Genomic DNA, 9,439 nt, shown 5'->3' with positions numbered 1-9,439 from the left:
TATGTGAAAAATCCCCCACCTGCTTAACATTTCAACTGATTATTGAACTTCATACCACTCTTTATTATACAACAATTTCAGGAGAAGTTAATTTCCACGTCTTTGGGGATTCTGGATATCTTTTAAATGAGATATTGCCGACCTTTGTTTTTGAATTATAATCCAATGATGGAATAGATTTCGTTTTTGTTGTTGTTTTGGCTGTTTTTTTAATAACTGCACTGTTTTAATATCATGCAATAGGAGTGCAAAACATTGTACAAATGTTTACTACATGAAAGGGGAATAGTACATTTGTATTTTTACCAGAATCTGTACTATTTAGCACTAGCCACTACACCAACAGGCTTACATGGGAATGTATTACTTGTATGAGGTTTTATCATGAATAAAAATGTTCACACCTTTTTCCCATTGCAGATCGGCATTCACCTTACTATTCCTGCTAAGCTTTTTTGGAGAATCTTTAATAAATTAAAAAAAAAATTGCCTTAGCAGTGAGTCCTGAGCAGGTAATCTTATTTAGCATAGGTTAAATTCCCCTATGCTGCCATTGCTAAGGCAGTGTGCACGATTTGGGATAAGAAAATGTGTGGTCTCGGTAGCCCTCTTCCTACTTAGAAAGACAAATTACTGTTTCCTGAAAAGTTCCAAATATTATGAGAGTTATAGGTTAACCAGTAATTCATGGAAAGTGATTTACATAAGATAAATCAATGGTCACATCTTCATAAAACTTCACATGCATTGAAGAAAATCAAGCCTGCAAATATTCAGACTATCTTTCTTACCTTGAAACTGGTTTAGCCACATAAAGAAAGAGTTCATGAGGGAGGCTGTGGGTGGGGGAGGGAGGGGCAGAAATGGGGAGCTCGTATCTGGGGCTCAAGTGAAAGAAAATGCTTTGAAAATGATGATGGTGGCATATGTGCAAATGTGGTTGACACATTGGAGGGATGTATTGATTGTGATAAGAGATGTAAGAGCCCCCAATAAAAGCATATCTATAAAAACGGGTAACCTGTGCTAGTGCCTAGCTTTCTGTCTAGGGCCCTTTCGACTCAGTTTGTTCGTGACATGCAAATCTGATGAAATAATGTGTTTATTTTGTTAGGAAATGTGATAAAGAATACAGCATACTTTTAATGACATAAAATATTGGAAACTAGTTTTCTATATAAATAAATAAATGGCATTTGGTGTTTTTAAAAGTTGCACTCATCATCCTTGTTGCTAAAAAGTTATTCAAAGTTATATCAATCTTTAAGAACAAATTGTGGAGTATTCAAAACAACATCTGCTTGGAAAACCTTTCAATTGCTAGCTTTTTGCCTTGTAGAATCATTTTCGTTTCTTATTTTTATACCCAAATTATAAATCTTTGCCATATTGACTATCGTAGTTGTAAATTGGTCTCGAAGAAAGTCAAGAGAAGCAAGGTTCTTTGTGGCAGTTGCTAAGGTCTTTCCCAACAGTGCCGGAGCTTCATCAATATCACATCTGAGCACTACATTCGCCCCCGGCCACAGACACACACGGTCAGTAGGAGGAATGGAAGCTTGGCTGAAGAGGTTATCTGCCAATAAGAATCTGCTCTCCAGTGAAATGGTGGACTCTTTTTTTCTTCTGCATGTATTTGAGCATTTCTAAAGTCTGCTTAATTTCTGGAATCTGACCTGTTAGCCTCCTTTTTTTGTGTGCAAGATTGAGTTCCATATACTTATACTTTTGATATTGTTCATCAACTTCTTTAGTACTATGTCTGCAGTCTCATTCCCCAGCTGTTTCAGGAAAGAATGTACACTTGCACAAATACAGCCTCAGGAATCTTCAGGGGTACACCTAGCCTTAGCAGCCAACCATCTTGTTGAAGCCTCTTTTTATTATTACCATTTTTAATTTGAGCAAGATGCCTTCTTGTTTACAGGAAACAGAGATAATGCCACCCTTCTGAACCAAATTCAGGCATGGGTATTGCCCAATATAAAGTTTCCTAAAATGGGTTTCCTCTTAACACTTTTGCTGTGCAGGTGCTATTTGAACACTTCCCTGTAGCCGTATAGTAGGTGAGGTTTAAGAATGGACGCACACAAAAATGATGAAGCTCCGGTTACTGTCATCACAGTGAACCAAACCCCAAACCAAAGCCCCATGCTCTCAGTCCATTCCCACTCATAGCAGTCCTGTAGGGCAGAGCAGTACAGCTGTGCCAGGGGGGTTCGGAGCCTGTAAGTCTTTGCTAGAGTAGAGAGCCTCATCTTCCTTCTGCACAGAGGCTGGGAACCCACTGTGCTCCCTAGGCTCCTCTCACTGACCCAGCGGCCTTACCCCTTTCCTTGCCATTTACCAAACTAATTATCTAACTCATTAGCTTACAAGTAGGGTAAGGTTTCAGATCTGTGCCAATTCTTCGCAAACTCAGATAAAAATATTCCAATACAAATGCCAGAGTTTAAATTAATGATTTATCTATTATTCATTAGAGCATGCATTTCCAACTCTAACAAGCTCTTAAAGTCATGGAATCTCTCACATTTCATGAACAAAATAACTGGTTCAACACAGGAGTGCACACTTCTCCGTTTCTATGATTTTCTGTTATTAGACTAATGAGGAAATAAAGGAACAGAGTGAAGTTACTTTGCACAAAGCTGGTTAATGTCAAGAAAAACACCAACTGAAAACCTATGGGGCAAAGCACAGGATCGTTAAACTATTTGATATTTTGGAAAGCAAGTTTAATCTTTTGGAAATTCAAGAAGCATCTACACATCATTTCAAAGTTAGGCCAGTGTTTAGTAAACCATTATTTTATTACGGGAAATCAACCAACTTCCTAGCCATTTATACAACCCAATGACTTTTATAGATAGATATTGCAAGGGAAAGTTGCTTATGGTTTGAAAAAGTCACTACAGTGCTCACACATTGTTCTTGCCAATGTAGATGTTACCTGCTGAGCTACAGTCTAAATATTCTACAAGAAGTTAAAACATACTAAGGATTATATAACTCTCCCCAATATATAAATATTCATTTATGAACAATTCAGATTTACTCTAATGACAACTAATTTGCTATAATTTTGGTAAATGCTAACGAGAAGACATACTCAGTCCTGCCTCATTCCCAGGTCGCTTTTTGTTCACAATCTTAAGGATCATTTTCTATCTTCTGGTAACACATAGTATATAGTTGACAGTATCACGTTGTAAAAGAGAAAAATTAATTTTGGTCTGTGACCCACAAGATCAGCAGTTCAAAACCACGAGCCAGTCCCCTGAAGGAAAACGGTGCTTTCTACACATGTAAAGAGTTCACTCACAGGGACCTGGACTCTCCAGGCGTGTGTTTTGAGCTTTGTCTCAGGCAAAAGTCAGTGCTGTTTGCTCTCCTTGCAGTCATGCACATCACAAAATAGCACCCATCTATATGTACCTCAGATTTTAAATACAAAATATTTTACAGAGGCTGAGACCTTAGATATATATGCAGTCAAATGTTGCCCAACTACACTTTATGCAGAAAGTACCTGTTTAAGGAATTTGGTTTCTGAGTCCAGGGTTGTAAAGCTTTCATAAAAATCCACTCCACATAAAAAGTGCACGTGAGTCTCTGTGGAATTTCACGACAAAGCTAACTGATTCAAACATGAATCTCATAGCGTAACAAAGTACCTTGTCTCTGGCCCTGAAATGTCATGTCTTCTACCAGCACCCATCAAACAGTCATAAGTTAAATTTGTTCAATAAATGGCATCAAGGAGGCCATATTTGACCTCCCTCTAATGCCCTCTTTTGCAGCCTCAGTGGTGTAGTGCTTGCAGATGCGGGTGCTAACAGTTCTAAACCAACACCTGCTCTGTGAGCAAAAGATGCCTTCCACTGCCTCCAAGGGTCGCAGTCTCAGAAACCAGAAAGAGCATTGCTACCCTGTCTTTCAGTGTCACCATGAGTCAGAATGGACATGGTGGCAGTGAGATTTTTCTGTTTTGTTTTTAGACTCCTCAAATCGTCACAAGGGAGGGGTGGGACATGATCTCTCCTTCTTTCCTATTCTGACACCCATCGTTCTTCCTATGCCACTCTACTTGTATTCAAGGTCCAATATTTCATTGCAATGGCCACACAGAACCCACAGACCATACTCATTACTAAGGGTATTTATTAGGGACATCAATTAAGGACCAAATATCAAAATCAGGAAACAGTAAGGATACAGCAACAGATCTCCTCAGCCAGCAGTCAAATCTCTCTCTAGTCCTCAGCCCTTCAGATCCCTGAGCTTCTATGTCCTTGGACCAGGAGGCCAGCCCACCTAAAGCTCAATCTCACAGTCCCATAGTTCCAGACCAGATGAGGAGAAGGCACCCTGTAGTTTTTGCCCTGCTCCTCTGAGTTTCTGTGTCACAGAGTCTGGTGCACCCGATCTCAGTGGCCTCCGGCACTTCAGACAGATCCTAGGATGTGCTTCTCTAATGGTCCCGAAACTTTTTTCTGTGTCTGACATGGCTCTTATACACCAGGAAAGGCTTTGATAGGGGGTGTGGTTTTAACTTTTAGCTGACCATACTCACAAAGCAAATGCAGGACCGATGATGTCTTGTAAAGTCATCTTAAAAAATACCTCCAAAGAAACAAAGGGTCTGAATTGGTTCACACCTCGACTAAGGTTGATTTAGCTCCACCTTAATCCTGAAACAGAGAACTTCTTCCAATGTGGGATCATTACCACAGTCATGGAGCCCTGAATTAAAATACAACACTTCAAGAGTCATGACTCGAAGAGCTTATTCACTGGCTACACCTCACTTTGTTAATGACTCATTTGGAGCTCTTGCACGTTCAGTCTGCACAAACTAAAAACAAAGAAAGTTACTATTGTTGTTGATAATGGCTATCAAGTTGGTTCTGGCTTAAAACCCTGGGTCCTGAGTCATCCTTGCAACCATCCCTGCATATGAGTCCATTGTTGCAGGGACTGTGTCAGTCCATCTTATTGAGGGTCTTCTCTGTCTTCCACTGACCATTGACTTTACCATCCATGCTGCCCTGCATGAATGGGAGCCATCCTGATGACAGGCTCCATGAACATTCTTGCTGCACACCGTCCAACACAGATTCATTTGTTCATTGGAAGTCCATGATCTATTAAATATTCATTGTCAATACAATAATTCAAAGATCAAATCTTCTGTCTCCCTTCTGAATTATCTGACTTTTGCATGGACACAGAGACTTGAAAGTCAAATGGCGCATTTGATTTTAAGACTTTTTATGAACTATTGGAAGTTTTCATCAGCGAGGGTGGATCAAATGCAACTGCTTTCTCTCTTTTTTTTTTAAAGCAGACTTGCGGTGGGGTAATCATAGGCAGTACCATAAAATCAAGAAGATTCCCTATATGTTATTGAATTATTCAATGTGAATTTCACTATGTATTTGGTGGTCTCGGTTATAAGTGACTTTTTCACTTACATACTCACATTCTGCTTACTTGCATATTCCCTGTTCAGTTGCACTTGAATATAATATACTTGTTCACCAACTGTCCTCAATTTTGGTCAGGAGATGCTTCTTATTTTCCATTTACCAACACTTTTCCAACATTTACCATTTTCCAACATGGTACTTGAGCCTCCCCCAAAGTCATTTTTGTTAATATACACCTTGCTTATGTACTGTCAGTAAGATATTTTTGGCTCTTACCAACTGAAATATAGTCTGCTTTGAGGAGTTTTAAATCACCATATTGTAAAAAAATTTAAAAGTTCCTCATAGGCATCTAATACATTTGAAACTTAAGATATGTAAGGAAATATGTACTCACACACAATGTGTGCTATGAAGAAATGGTTTGAGGTAAATTACTTTGGATATTTAGCCTAATCCTCTGGGCCTAGATAAAATGTATGTCAAATCTATGATTCATTTTAAAGTTATAATGAGATATAAAATAATTTAATGTTCTTCATGTTATTTAAAACTCTGGTCTTTAGCTCATTCCCTATACAATTACAAAATGACTTACTAATGTATTTAACAATAACTCAAGGGTATCAGGTTGATTAAACCTCTACATGGTTTCTTTTTCTGATAATGTAAAAAGACAATTAAATGAATATGATACATCAAAATCTTTTGTTCTTGAAAAATAAAAGTTAAGTAAGGTTTCAACGCAACTACCTGACTTTGCCTGGCTTTTCCTTAAAGATTTTCTGAGGGGAGAACTTTCTATCCACCTCCAAGGCTAAGCATCTTGTGTTCTTTTTCAAATAAGAAGAAAAAAGCACTGTTTTTTGGTTGTTTATACTTTTCAGTGCATTCAGATGCATGAACACACACATAGTTCTCATCATATTAAGCAGTGTTGGCTGCTCCTAATAGCTACTATACATAATACATTACAGAGTTAGTTGTTTCTGTTTGGATGCTAGTGAGTTACTCACTGCAAATAAACCAAGAGGTCAACAGAGTTCCCTAAATCTCACCCTTAGCACAGTCTATGGAACACAATGAACTTTCAATACAGGGTAAACAAAGCAAACCCATCAGAAAGCCACTGCTGTCAAGTAGACCATGATTCACAGCGATTCTATAGGAGACAAGGACTATGCCTTATCAGGCAGCTAGAGGTCTGGTTGACCTATGGAATCTAAAGGAACTACCATCCTGAATTGCCTCACATGACCCATTCCACCTGTCAGGTGCAGATGACCCATCCCAACACCATCTACCCTTGCTAGTTACAAAATCTGTTGTCAGTTTGAGAGGATTAAGAGTGAAGGGGTGGGGTTTAGCCTGTCAATCAGGTGGCAGCTTCAGGACCTCATTTGGAGACGCTAGGAGTTAAGAAGCTCCTTGGAGGCAGGAATCAGGCTCACTCCATGAAAAACGTTTCTAACTTGAAGCCTCATGAAGCTACCCTGATGCATGGAGACCCTTGACATTGTAGAGATGCATATGACACCACTGGATCCACAAAACTTCCCACCCACTGTCCTGTGATCATCCTGCATCATTGCATGTGTTTCCTGAGTCTGAAGAGGAATTTATAGATTGGTATCAGCCATATGGACTAATATTGAATTTATGGAATTGATCCTGATTGGGCTGGGATGTTTTTCAATATTCAATTGCTCTTGTATATAAAGCTCTTTCCTATACACATGCGTGTCTATGAATTTGTTTCTCTAATCTACTCTGACTAGCACATTACCTGATCCATTCCACCTGTCAAATCAAGGACAGTGAGAAGTCTGGATGACCCATCCCAAATTTCCTCACATTATCTATTCCAGAGATCATGTCCAGATAACCTACTGACTAATTCTTCTGTGTTAGTCTGGATTGACTAGATTAACATTCCAGCCCAGTCCAGATAAAGTCCATACATCCAATATTAGCACATATGTCCAATACCAATCCATAAAATCCTTTTCAGACTCACAAAATACATGCAATGATGCTGAATGCAGGAAGATCACAGGCCAGTGGGTGGAAAGCCTTGTGGATCCAGTGACAGTAGATGCATCTCAACACTGGCATGGATCTCCATGTAGGTCCTCCAGGTACATCAGCATAGCTCCATCAGTCTTGTCACCAGTAATGTCTAGCAGGAGTGAGCTGAAAGAGCCAGAGTGTCTCCTGCCTCCAAAGAGGCATACAGGAATTCCCAGAATCCTCAGGAGAAGGTCATTCACACAGGCTTCAGGACTATGACCTGATTGACAGGAGAGACTCCACCCCTTCAAACTTAATCCTCTCAAATTATACAACTACCACACCCACCCCACCTGATACTAAGGTACACAAGCTGTGTCTTGTGAGACCAACAATTATGCTGGAATAAGGATCAGTAGGGATGGAAGAATAAGGCTAATGGGAAAGTAGGATTGGAGATGGGGTGAGCCAGTGCAGTACTGCCATACAACCCCTATAAAATCCAATGTCATCCCGCTAGAGGTAGACAACTTCTTTAAAACATAAGGAAATCCAATTCATTATTGAAGTGCACTTTGCTTATTAAATATTTCCCTGATGACATCGACTTTCAACATGTAACATACCCTGTAGAATTTCAAAGACTGTAAATTGTCACTGAAGAACTGCCCCCCCCACACATCCACCTTTCCCCCGTGAAGTGTCTCATGGGTTCCAACTACCAAACTTTTAGACAGTAGTCAGGTGCTCAAGCACTAAGATCAACAAAGAACCACTAGGCTCAATGAAGCCACTAGACTCAACAAAGAGATCAAAACCCACTGTCACTGTATGGACACACATGCACTATGGCCCAATATTGGGCTCACAAGGCTGTAAATCTTACAGGAGTAAGTAGTTTCAATCCTCTTCTGCAGATTGGTTAGTGAGTTTCAGTAGGGGATCTTATCGTAGCAGTCCACTCCTTTCCTAAACCACATCCTCCCACCTACTCCCAACTAGGGCTCCTTCCAGTAAAGAGAAATTAAGACTAGATTATAAACAAAGAAGCTGTAATCAACAGCATTGTGTTAATTCAGACTCATAGATACCCTACTTAGAACAAAGCACAAAGGATTATAGAGCTTTCTAGGCAGTAGTCTTTAAGGGACTTTTCCCCCCAAGGGAGTCTGTGGTGAGTTGTTTTTTTTTTATTAGCAGCCAGTTGTTTAATTATAATGCCACTAAGGCCTCTTTCAGCAATCAAATAGACTCAGAATAATAATAAAAAATTATATCTCAGTAATGTTGTATAATAATTTTATTTGAGATTTTGTTGTGGTAATTGTTACTTAAAGTCTCCCTTATCATCTGTTTTCCTCTGGGCTTAGGTGTTAAGGGTGCAAGAATCCATATTTAATGGATATTGATGATCATCTGACACTGTCCATAAGCTACTTTTTGCGCATTGTTTAATATCACAATGCATTTTTAATTTCTTATTATTATAATGTCCAATTCCCTTTCATACCCTTCCTCTCTCATTTTCACTCTCTGCCCCCACCTGTGTCTCTCTCTCTCCCTTCTCTGCACCGAAAAATTAAGTGCAATTCCATGAAAACTAAGGGCAGCCATGGTATCGACCCTCATTTTATTTTCTTCAAAGTGTTTCTGTCTATGCATACAATGAATAGTGTACATGAATTAACCTCTATAGAACTCAATTGTCTTGTTGTCTGTATATGTCATCAAGTCAGTGCTGACCCCTAGAGTCCATTGAAATGCACCACAGAAGGAAACCCTACTGGTCCTGCATCATCCTCAGAATTGTTCTTTTGCCTAAACTCACTGTTAGAGCCACTGTGTTCACCCATCTCCTTGAGGGCTCTCCACTTTTCCCTGCCCCTCGATTTTACCAAGTGTGATGGTCTTCCCCAGGGATTGGTTTTTCTGGACAACAATGTTAAAACTATGTAAGAAGTCTCACCATCCTTGTCTCTAAGAAACACTCTAGTCAG

The 9,439-nt window shown here is 39.5% G+C and overlaps 1 protein-coding gene and 1 pseudogene across 1 annotated transcript in view; both read right to left on the bottom strand.

Moving 5' to 3' along the window:
* Positions 1 to 9,439, bottom strand: part of CDH12 (cadherin 12) — a 532,964-nt gene that overhangs the window by 394,676 nt on the left and 128,849 nt on the right. The gene's annotated exons all lie outside the window — the stretch shown is intronic.
* LOC101652036 overlaps positions 1,314 to 9,439 on the bottom strand; it is a 10,481-nt pseudogene continuing 2,355 nt past the window's right edge.

This window comes from Echinops telfairi, unplaced genomic scaffold (genome assembly GCF_000313985.2).
Source record: "Echinops telfairi isolate 266 unplaced genomic scaffold, ASM31398v2 ScPeMD7_7469;HRSCAF=8507_1, whole genome shotgun sequence".
NCBI classification, from domain to species: Eukaryota; Metazoa; Chordata; class Mammalia; order Afrosoricida; family Tenrecidae; genus Echinops; species Echinops telfairi.
The sequence above is the reverse complement of the archived record's forward strand: the minus strand, read 5'-3'. Positions and strand labels throughout refer to the sequence as shown.